The sequence below is a fragment of the Aquarana catesbeiana genome, linkage group LG04 (genome assembly GCF_042186555.1).
Source record: "Aquarana catesbeiana isolate 2022-GZ linkage group LG04, ASM4218655v1, whole genome shotgun sequence".
NCBI classification, from domain to species: domain Eukaryota; kingdom Metazoa; phylum Chordata; class Amphibia; order Anura; family Ranidae; genus Aquarana; species Aquarana catesbeiana.
Window position 1 is genome coordinate 221,878,948 of NC_133327.1, and position 12,124 is coordinate 221,891,071.

At 42.5% G+C, this 12,124-nt stretch overlaps 1 protein-coding gene across 2 annotated transcripts in view; it reads right to left on the minus strand.

Annotated features, from left to right (window-relative positions):
* PLD1 (phospholipase D1) overlaps positions 1–12,124 on the minus strand; it is a 240,044-nt gene that overhangs the window by 37,243 nt on the left and 190,677 nt on the right. The window lies entirely within an intron of this gene.

Genomic DNA, 12,124 nt, shown 5'->3' on the forward strand with positions numbered 1-12,124 from the left:
ACAAAACACTTTAGATGATTTTAAGGAACGCAGTCTCCTCAATTTAACTTTAATTAGAATTATAGAAAAAGCCAGCAAGTCAGGTTTAAAGGATAAGTTCACCTTTCATAACATGTTACACCCATGTTCGGGGTGTAACATGGAACATGTTACTGATGCACCGGCCCCCGCACCTCCTGCTTCCCCGTTGTTACAGCTGAGCATCACTCATTCACAGCGATCTGTGAATAGAAAACCACTAGGTCTGGCAGCCTTTGCAGGTTTCTGCTTGTAGCTTTCAATGAACTACCATGGCATTGTGGTAGTTCATTCTTCCTGTCAGAATGTACTGGCTTCCTCCAACAAGGTACTAGCAAGCCGATACAATGAGAGATCTGCAGGAGACCTGCATGGCATCAGAGATCTGCTGATCACTGGTGCAATGCTTTACAGGCTCCAGAAACAAAAATTATTAAATGCTAATTTTTTCACCTGCAAAAAATTGTGCATTTATAATTTTTTGTCAAAAGGTGAACTTATCCTTTAAAAGAATTCTTAGAGAGCTTCCGAGTGGGACTACTGGTCTTTAGAAAAATAGAAACATAGAAAAAAAAAAAAAAAAAAAAAAGGACAGTAGTCCCTCAAGTCTGCCAGTTTTATTTATTTTTTTTGTTAACTTTTTTGTCCGAGTATAGATCTATGTTTATCCCAAGCATGTTTAAAGCCATTTATGATTGACTGTCTCACTCTGCTGGAAGTTTATTCCAAGCGTCAACTACCCTTTCAGAAAATAATACTAAGATTAGTTTGGAACTTTCCTCCGGTTAGTTTGAGGTCATGTCCCTGTGTTCTTGATTTTGGTTAGAACCTTTTTCACCCCCTTGATGTGCTTAAAGGACAGGATCCAGTGCACCCTGCCATGCGAACTCTAAGCACAAGGCAGCAGGAGACAGGAAAAATGTAGATACAAAGATAAAGGCAACTAGTTACTAACGATAACAGAATGTTTGTGCCTGCTGTAAAATCTTTTATTGGAGACCATTGGGGGACAAAAGAAATTCTTAAGACTGTCAGGTTATACCATTAAAAAAAATGACATGCTAGACAGCACAAAGAAATCTGCCCACAACCATTAAGCCTCAGTTTTGCAGTAAACGAGTACTAAAAGCATGAAAATAATGACAGATGGGAATGACCTCTCTCTCTGATTGGGCTCAAAGAAAAGTTTTTTATTAAGAGTAGAAAAAAAAAAAAATCGTATTTACTGTTGTCTATTGAGAAACATGGAATTTTAAGACTGGTACACACTAAAATGTTTGTTTTATTCAACCCAGCAGGCGGACGACCTCCTCTGCTCCCCCCCCCCCAAGACACACTGATCAAATGGCTGCCAGCACTGAATAGATGCTGTTTTGACTGCTTTTTTCCCAGCATGCCCGTTCGACAGAAGCCGGCCGTGAGGCAGGGACACAGAACTGTACACGTGGGCCGAAAGACAGCTGGTTCTTGTAAAACCAATATTTTTTTGTCCGATTTTCGGCCTGTAGGGTGTGCAACATAGCAACAACTGCTAACACACCCCCCAAAAAAAACAAAACACAGAAATGGGACTGTCTGCAGCTCAAAGAGCCACCTGAAGTATTGAATGCTGGAAGCTCGCATCAAAATAGGCCTGATATTTTGCCTGGTAGAAAATCAAAAACAGAAGAACAGGTGGTAGCCTTGCAAACTGGGAAAGGTTGGTTGATGCTGAAAAGAGCAAGAAACACAGATCTAGAAGGGTGCCCCTTGATAGGAAGGGGTGGATGATGATCTGCTACCCAAAGACAGCTAAAGATGATGAGCAGAGAAGCCAGTGTACGTATACAGGTCCATCTAGAGTATTAAAGCAGGCAGTCTTCCTGAAGAAACAGTGGCTGGGAGATAGACTCTTACATCCTGAGACATATCCAGGCGATAGTGGAAATTTTCTTTATGGTGAACTGGAGCCAGATAGAGGTATGGGAGAACACTACAGTCAAGAAGGAAGTCCTGGGCCTCATCATCACCTTGCCCCTATGCAAAACCAGAAAGAGTTCCTGGCATGATAAGACTGCCAATTCAAACACTACCCTCACAGTCGTGATGGCTACAAGACCATCATCTTGTGGGTGAGAGTAGAGAGGAATGTCTCGAATGGGCTCAAACGTTGATCTTTAAAAGTCAGAGAGATACAATTCCCATGGATTCAGCAAGGAACAAAGAGGGGAAGCTACATGGTAGACTCCATGTACAATGGTCCAAATCAAAGAGTGAACAAACTGTCTCTTGAACAAGATAATATAGGCAGAAACCTGGCCCTGGAAAGTGCTGAGAGCCAAACATTGGTCCTGACCCAGGTTCAGGAAGGAGAGGATTTGTCTCACAAAAACTCCTGGCAGATTGTACTTTTTGTCCAAATGTGCAAAATTAGGCCACAATCTAGGACCTGCAAAAACTAAACGAGGACAGGGATTATCTGATTTCACAAATAGAAATGGGTTCGAAAAGCTTCAGCTGGTGCCATGTGATGTCTTCAACTTTGGTATACACACCTACTTCAGACTTACAAAAGGCAAAATCTTTCTCCACTGGCTCACTTTATTTCTCACAAATTGTGAAAGTAATACATTATGCTCCTGACCTTGCAAGGAGCTCCTCAGTCTACATGCATTAGCACTGCTGTCTTAAGGTTCTCACAAATGGCAGAGCTTTTAGCAATGTGCACTCTTCATGCAAATGCTGACATATACTTGTAAATCAAATTATTATCAAATTATTACAATTAAAGCAGCAAAATGTTGTTAATGCACTCTCAAGGAAATAATCACAAAATTCAGCAATTTAACTTCTTCAGATCTGCGCTATTGCCAAATGACAGCGCGGACCTACATTGCCGGGACATCTATTGACGTCGTCCCGTGCACGAGCGGCCTGCGCGGCGCGTACGGTGATCAGCGAGTCTATGAGACTCGCCTGATCACAGATCAGAGTAAGGGGTCGGTCCCGACCCCTTACCACATGATCAGCTGTCAGCCAATGATCGTGTTATGTAAACAGAGCCGGTAATCGGCTATTTTTTCTCCTCGCACTGACAGCGTGAGGAGGAAAAAAAAAGCCGATCACCGGCGGCCGTGAGAGGGACATCAGTCCCAATCACGGCGATCATCATCATACAGTGTTGTATGACTGCGCATTTGTCATTCAAAGTGCGACAGTGCTGAAAGCTAAAAATTGGCCTGGGCAGGAGGGGGGTTTAAGTGCCCAGTAAGCAAGTGGTTAAAATAGCCCAAATAATCGCAGTAAAGGCTTGCAAATAGGATTTTTTTCATCACACTTACCTGTAAGATCCTTTTCTTTGAGTACATCATGGGACACAGTGTTAGGCCAATATTCATTACCTACTGGGTTATAAGCCATCTCTAGGTGAATGGACACTGGTAGACAAAGTCTTAGACAGGAAGTCCTTCCCATACAGGGAGTGCATCAGTTTTGTAGCAAGCACTGAATCCTCAAAAAAAGAGGGAAGGGATCTCTGTGTCCCATGATGTACTCAAAGAAGAGGCTTTTACAGGTAAGTATGACACAGAGTTAGGCTAATATTCATTACCTACTGGGACATCCTTGAGGGGAGGGAGACACCATGCCAAACAATAGCCATCAGACCTTATAAGGCAGCCCGCAGTACACTGTGGCCGAAAGCCGAATCCACGGCTGCTTGAACATTCACGTGATAAAATTTTGTGAACATATGCACTGAAGACCAAGTAGCAGCCTTACAAATCTGAGCCACAGATACCTGATGGTGAAAAGCCAAGGAGGTCCTACACCCCTGGTAGAATTAGCTCTCACCCTAAAGGGAGGAGCTTTACGTTTCAGACCATAGGCCTAAATAACCAATTGACGGACCTAATTGGCAATGGAAGCTTTGGAAGCTGACTGCCCCTTCTTGGGTCCTTTTGGTAAAACAAAAAAGTAGTCTGATCCCCGGATCTCCACAGATCTAGACAAATAAACCTTGACTGGCCGGACAACGTCCAGGGAATGCAGTCGTCTCTCTTCTGCCAAACGAGGCTGAGAGAAAAAAGAAGGCAAAATAATGTCCCGATTCAAATGAAAGGCTGACACAACTTTTGGCAAAAAAGATGGAACAGGTCGTAACACGACCCTGCCCTGGTGAAGGATCAAGTATGGTTCCCCTGCACGAAAGGGCCGCCAACTCTGACACCCTTCTAGCCGAGGTGATGGCCATCAGGAAGGCTAGCTTGCATGACAGCAAATCTAAAGGAATTTCCCTGATAGGCTCAAATGGTTGTTTCTGTAACACAGACAGCACCAAGTTCAAGTCCCAAGGACACATAGGTGCCGTAATGGGGGGAAGCAAATGAGTTGCCCCCTGCATAAAGGTTCGGACCAGCGAATGAGAGGCTAAAGGACTTTGGAAGAATACGGACAGGGACGAAATCTGACCTCTGATTGTACTCAAAGCCAATCTGATTTCCACAGCTGACTGTAGAAAAGAGAATTCTTCTACTCATGTATTTCCGAGGATGCCATTTTCTGGCTTTACACCAAGCAATGTACGTCTTCCAGACCTTATGATAGATCTTCCTAGTGACAGCTTTTCTAGCATTCACTAGGGTAGACACCACTGGTCCCGAGATGCCACGGTACTTCAACACCCTGGCTTCAATAGCCATGCTGTCAAATTTAGAGACTATAAATTGGGGAGGAATAAAGGACCATGAGACAGTAGATCGGGGCGCCGTGGAAGCGTCCATGACCTGTCTATTGACAGTCTCACAATCCCTGGGAACCAGGGCCTTCTGGGCCAGGCTGGTATCACCAGAATCACTGGAACCCCCTTCTCTCCGAATCCTGCGAGTGTGGAAGGAGAGGGACCGGGGCGGAAAGCATAAATCAGGGAGAACTACCCAGAGCATCTGCTTCGATTGCCAGAGGATCCCTTGTTCGAGACACAAACTGCTGTAGCTTGTAGTTGAACCTGGATGCCAATAGGTCGACCTCCGGCCATCTCCAACACTGGCAAATGTCCTGGAACATCCCTGGGTGTAGGGACCATTCCCCTGGGCAGATCTGCTGGCGGCTGAGATAATCTGTCTTCCAGTTCTCTACTCCCGGGATATGGACTGCTGATAGAAATCGGCAGATGTTCCTCTGCCCAGGCTAGTATGTGGTTCACCTCCTTCAGAGCTGAACAACTCCTGGTACCGCCTTGGTAGTTTAAATAGGCCACTGCAGTGGCATTGTTGAACTGAACCCTGATAGGGCAGTCCTGTAGCTTCCCCGTCCAGGACCGTAGGGCCAGATGTACTGCCCGTAACTCCAGGACATTGATGGGAAGGATCTGTTCTGTCCTTGATCATTCCCCTTGAGCTGTGAGCCCCTCTAGGGTCGCTCCCCAGCCTGAGAGACTGGCATCTGTATTCAGTACTCTCCTAGTTACCGGGAGGAATGATCTTCCCTTTCGCAGGTTCTAATCCTGCAACCACCAGTTTAGGCTTAAGCGTGCCCGAGGAGATAAGAACATTGGATAATCCAGGGCTTGTCCTCTCCTGTTTCAAGCCAACAAGATGTCTTGTTGTATAGGCCTGGAATGGAACTGGGCATAGGGATCTGCCTCGAAGGAGGACACTATCCTTCCTAGAAGACTCATACAAAGCCAAATGGAGGGTTATCTGGTGCCCCTTATCTGACATACCTGATCCTTCAGGCCACAGATCCTTACGGGTGGCAAAAATAGCCTTGCTTGGACCGTATCTAAGATCAGACCTAAATACTTCAGACTTTGAGCTGGTCTCAAGGCTGACCTTTCAGTATTTATGCCCCAGCCTAAGCTTTCCAATTACTCCACTGTGCAGGTTATGCTCTGTTCTAGACCCTGTAGTGAGTGATCTCTGAGCAGGAGGTCATCAAGATACCCGAGCACCAAGATCCCTTAGGCCCTTAAAAGACCCAGTATTGGTGCTAGAACCTTTGTGAACACCCGGGGAGCCCGAAGGGTAGAGCCACAAACTGAAAATGACGTTCCTCTACTGCAAATCGCAGGAACCTCTGATGAGGTTGAAAGATAAGTACGTGTAAATATGCATCCTTTATATTGATGGAGGCTAGAAAGTCTCCCATCTGGAGCAAGGCTATAACTGAGCGGACAGACTCCATCCGAAAGGACTGGATTAGTAGAGAATAGTTCAGGGATCCTGTGGGCCTTTGGTTTTTGAACCGTAAACAGGTTTGAATAAAACCCTGCGCCCCTTTCGGCTACAGGAACCTGTACAATCATTCCTTGATGAACTAAGCCTGAAAAAGTACATTTCTTTTTGGAGGATCCGAGGGAACGCTGGATCTTAGAAACCTCTGAGGGGGAACCCCTCGTAACTTCAGCTTGTAACCGTGGGATATAGTAGAGGTGACCCACTCGTCCTGAACCACTGTTGAACCACTGTTGTCCAAATGTCCGCAAAGTGCAGCAGCCTTCCCCCCACCCGATAAAGTGGGGGCGTCCCCTCAAAAGAAGGGCTTGGTGCCGGGTTTAGAAGAGCTTTGGACCCAGGGCTTTTTCTGGCCCTGGCCTTGTGGCTTGCCCCTGTGGCTCTAGCGCCCTGTTGGCGGAACCGCCTTTGCACTGAGACACCTGGGGGAGCAGTCTCTGGGTTTTAAACAGGGGACGCCTGGTGCTTCTCTTCACCAGAAGTAGAGAACGCTTCTCTCCGGAAATCTTTTGGATATATTTGTCCAAATCAACACCAAACAAATGTTCAACATAAAAGGGGAAACCTGCCAATAACTTCTTACAAGGAAGCTCAGCTGACCAGTTCTTAAGCCACAAAAGTCTGCGCATATTTACAGACAAGAGAGCCAAACGAGAAACATGCTGTATTGAAGGCATCAACAGCAAAACACAGCGCTCAAGGAATATCTGTCTTATTTTCAGCAAGATCATCCTCCTGGTAAGGCCTGTCAGGCCGTATGACCTAATCCTTTATGGACTGGCAGATACCAATTGCTGCAACAGCTGGCTGAATAGCTGAACTGCCCAAAGAAAAGGAAGCCTTTAATAATTACCCCAGTTTCTTGTCAACAGCCCTGTGCATTATCCATCACACAAGTTAAGTTCTTGTTTAAGGAAGAGACTGCTGCATCTACGGCTGGCATGCTCCAATTCTTGATGAACTTTTCATCCATGGGATATAAAAGGGAAAATATCTTAGGAGGAACAAAAATCCTGTCAGGATGTTTCCTGGTCTTCTGAGGTCCTTCGGCGGCTGTCTCAGCTCCTCCCCGCAAGAACTAAACACCTTCATTTGAGCTCTCTCGCATGGCGTTTAGTTCTTGCGGGCGCGCTCCCGTGATACAGCCGGCGGCTATAGCCGCCAACTGTATCACTCGGCCCCACCCCCCGGCTGCGTCATTGGATGTGATTGACAGCAGCGCGAGCCAATGGCTGCGCTGCTTTCAATCCATCCACTCTAGCCAATCAACGGCCAGGCTAAGCGGCGAAGAGGAAATCGGGGGCGAGCGCAGCAGGTGAACAGGCTCAGGTAAGTAAAGTGGGAGGGCTGGGGGGGCGGTATTGTCAGATGTTTTTTCACCTTAATGCATAGGATGCATTAAGGTGAAAAAACGTGAACCTTTACAACCCCTTTAAACTTTTGTGTCCATGGCCGGGCTCATTACTGCATTAAAATCGCCTATATATAACAGTGGGCCTGGAGGCCTAGACAATAGCATAAGTGACAGTTTTACCAACACATCTGCGGAAAATGGGGGAGGTACATAAGCTGTTACCAAGGTAAAAGTTACTGAGGCACAAAAGTCATTTGAATATGGAGAGAGGGCTGGGAAGTTGCTTGCATATATGGTGCATTGTGAAGAACGACCTCCGGTGGTGATTTTACTCCGCTCCCCTGGTGATGTTCTGGTAACAGAGCCTACTGAAGTAACGTCTCTATTCAGAGAATTCTTTGCTACCCTGTATACCACCACAGCTCCGAGTGACACCGCCTTGATGGAGTCATTTTTGGCTGAAATATCAATCCCTAAACTAACAGAGGAACAAACTAGAGAGCTAGAGGCTCCGTTGACGAGAGAAGAAATCGCTGAGTTCCCTAGATCAAAGGCCCCGGGCTCGGATGGTCTGCCTGTGGAGTTATATTCCACATACTCGGAACAACTGATCCCTAGATTACTTACATTATACAACTCCATATTTGAAAACTCTGACCTGCTGTTGTAGAATCTCATATTAGCCAATGTATTTCATATTATATATATATTGATTTGCATATATTTTATTGATTATTATTATTATTATTCATATTATTATATAGTAGTGGTTTTATCAATATTATTATTCAATAAGTAAAGCAACAATTATTAATCTTTAATAATGTATACTGTGTTTTCCAGATTTAGAAAGTCTTCATTTTTAAGTGTTGAACTTTAAATGACCTCTGCTTTATGACAAGTACTTGTACACAGGTGTTCTCGAAAATGTATTAAGATAGTCTACTGGGTGAAAGTTCATTAGGATAGATTCAAGTAATATAGAATTGTCTCAAGTCTGAAATGCATATAAATTAGACAGATAAAGATAAGAAAACAGGTGGTTTAGAAATAATTAAAGTTATGTACAGTACATTAAATTAAGTTTGACAGGGTCAAACAAAGGTCTGCTTGAGCCCTCATTAAAACTGTTAAATTACATACATATAGTGAAACATATAACACATCTGGTGGGGTTATTGAAAGTTCATTTTCCCAAATGTCATAAATCTGTAATTCTTGAACTTAGTTAAATCTTATCAAGATGAGAAGAGTTTGATAACACAGCTGGGTGCCAGACTGTCTCTACACAGGTGTTTTTAATTGGACAAAACCAGTTATAAATCACTTTAATGAACATATAGGAATTTTGGGAATAATTACGTTTATCTGGTTGTAGAACAGGTGTCAGATTTATGGTTAGTTACATTGACGTAGATCTTAGCGACCAATCATATGTAAGAGAAATGTTAAGATAAGACCTGGAAAAGGGTATATAAATGCAAGCTCTACAATTGTTAGACAGACAAGTCAGATAGGAGCTCATAAGGCTGAACTCTGTGTATGCTGCCCTATTGCACGGGTCATAGAGGTCAGAACCAATGGGCAAGTATCTGTTCATAACTTGTCTCCTCGTACGAGTCAGAGAAGACTTCTTAACTTGTTCCAGAATGTGGCCAATTGACTGGTCCCTATCAGGTGACGGGTTCCCAAGAATTGGCAGAAAAGACCCATTCTGGTTCAAGGTGAGAACAATTCACAACTGTTTCAATTTGGTTAGAGGATAAGAATACCTATATCTAATATGCTTGCATTGTAAGAAACTGTATAAATTAGACCTGTATTTTGTAATACTTTGAACATAAACCTGTATGTTATCAGCTGTTAATAAACCTGCATTGCTGAAGTTCTGCCTGGTTCGATACTTTACTATTCTACTTCATTTGGTGGCCCGTACGGGGACAGCATAACCTCAACTCCGATCTTGCCTAACTCCATGCTGGTGAGGCACTGAGCTCAACACAATTTTGCGCAATTTATATCAGGTTAGCAGACACCTATTATTAGTTCTGCATTGTGTTGTGCCGTGTTTTGCTAGCGCTAGGAGAGGCAGGTGGTTGTTGTTGAGGTATCGCTGTCCACCAGGCAGATCTTTGCGATGGTAGGTTGGGTTTTCTCAACTGTGAATGCCTTAAAATGCATTGTACAGGATGAGATACCCTGGGTAGAAAATGTATTTATTTTTTTTATTTTTATTTTTTTTTCTCTTTTTCTTTTCTTTCAATTCTTTCTTTTCCGAAGGGGTACCCCTGTAGAGGGTTAATTACTCTCTATGTAAACCTAGGTTTAACATGCATGTTGGTTCCCTGGACTGCAAAAATTAATCAGGAAGAGGTTTTGGGGATTTAGGACCCCTGGAGAACCTATGTTAACATGCACGTTGATTCCCTGGACTGCGAATTTAAGTCTGGATGAGGTTTTGGGGCCTTAAAGACCCCTGGAGAACCTGCGTTAACATGCATGTTGGTTTCCTGGATTGGTAATCAATCAGGAGAAGGCTTTGGGGTTATCAGATCCCTAGAAAGCCTAAGTTAAAAAACAAAAACAGTACTGATATGTAGCTACTAGTAGAAAAAGGTACCTTTGTGGTGTAAAATAATACTCATGAGTTTAGAAATGTCAGGAAAGGTAAGTCCTGACAGGTAAATAAGGTGAAGGTTTTGGAGCTCCATTTGTTAACAAAGTTAAAAGGTATGTATTATCTTTGTAATAAGTGTATGTGTTTAGATGTATCTGTTATAATGGTCTATGTACTGAGTTAAGATCGGGTTGAGACATTCCTGATCGCCGTGGCAAGCAGGGCTTGGCGGTTTTTCGTGTCTTAAGACAAGCCTTTTGGTAAGGAGACGTATGCGCGTACGGTGCCTATTGGCTTTTGGCTTTACTCTGAGCACTGCTGTCCATAGGTAATTACTAACTAAGCTGTCAGTTTTAATATTCTGTGAATATTTGTATATTTATATATAGTCAGGAATTTGTGTTCATGTGTATGCATACTTTGCTAGGTGGAGTGACTGTGTATTGCTATATAGAAAACAGAAGATAATGACATTTTGTTAATGAATGTTCACAAATGTAAGTTAATTTCTTTGTAATCTTCGTAGACTGTTAGGGAATATTGTATGTGTGAGGGAGACTGATCATCTCCCAAATTAGGTTAGAATAAGTCTGTAGTGGTTGTAAAAATGTTGGTGTGGAAGGACCCTGTGTGTTAGTTCTATGAGTGAATTGTAAGAAGTATGTAACTGATGCTGAATTCTGCATAGTGTATGATGAATAGGGAAATGGTATGTATCCTCCATACAAATACAATAAGAACTTTCTGTGTCATATCTTTGATTTTGTGACACTTGGTATTAGTATTTGATAGGAGGATTTATATTTATAGGAGTTAAATGTGTGTGTGTGTGTTTTTTTTGTGTATGAGGTGTAAAATGAATCCCTATGTGAATGATTGTATGTGTCTTTCGTGGAGAGGCTAGGGATTGATACATCTATGGTGACTGATTGACTTTAGCGTCAAAGTTCTAAATGTTATTGGCAGTGAGTGTGTGTGTGGAAGGCACGATTCATTAATGTTTTTTATAATCTATTGAATATGTACCTCAGCTAGATAGCACCACGAATGAGCTGAGGGAGTTAGAAGTTATTTAAACTGTAGAAAAAAGAAAGTTGTTTGTTTTAAGTAATTTACGACACAAAGTTCTCCCATATTTTTTTGTATCCAGCATACTGCTTCTGGAAGGAAAATATCTGTAGATAAATTCAATGTTGCTAATGTAATTAATGTCATGCTTAAAAACATTTTACAGTTGTAGGTTTTACATGTTAAGCAAGATCATGTATTTCTTTCAGTATGAGTGTAGGAGAGCAGAAAAGTATAGTCACCATTTTAGAAATAGCTGTCTGCACGTATGTGCAACAACTACATTAAATCACCTTTGTGACAGGTCATCTCAATACTCTGTACTAAGATGAAAGAGGCACATTTAGGGGAGTTATGTCTGGTGCCTTTAGACAGACACTGGATGAGCTGACCATAAAAATAAATAAATAAAATAAAATCTCAGAATACGTTCTTATTCTTAAACATTTGTTATTTTTTTATTAGAATATAAACTGTAGGTTATAATAGGTATTCTGTCTTTTATATTATGGACTGCAGTAGTGCAAGGTGCATTTTATTTTAAGTGTATCACTCTTGTAAGTAGGGTGCTTATTCTCCCTTGTAGCTTTTGTTCTTTATTTTGTCATGTCCCTATCTTATTGTACAGTATTATGTATACTGTCATCTTTATATATTTGCCTACTTAGTAGTAATCACAAAGATAGTAATGGGATTTATTTATTTGGTACAAGGGAACTCCAAATTTATATTTGTTTATTATTTTCTAAAAAGAATAGTGAAGAGTGATGCATGGTAACAGTGCTACCATCTTATTATATGTGCTATATGTAGCACATACAGGGGGGTGAATTAGATAATTAGAGTCTTATTTTT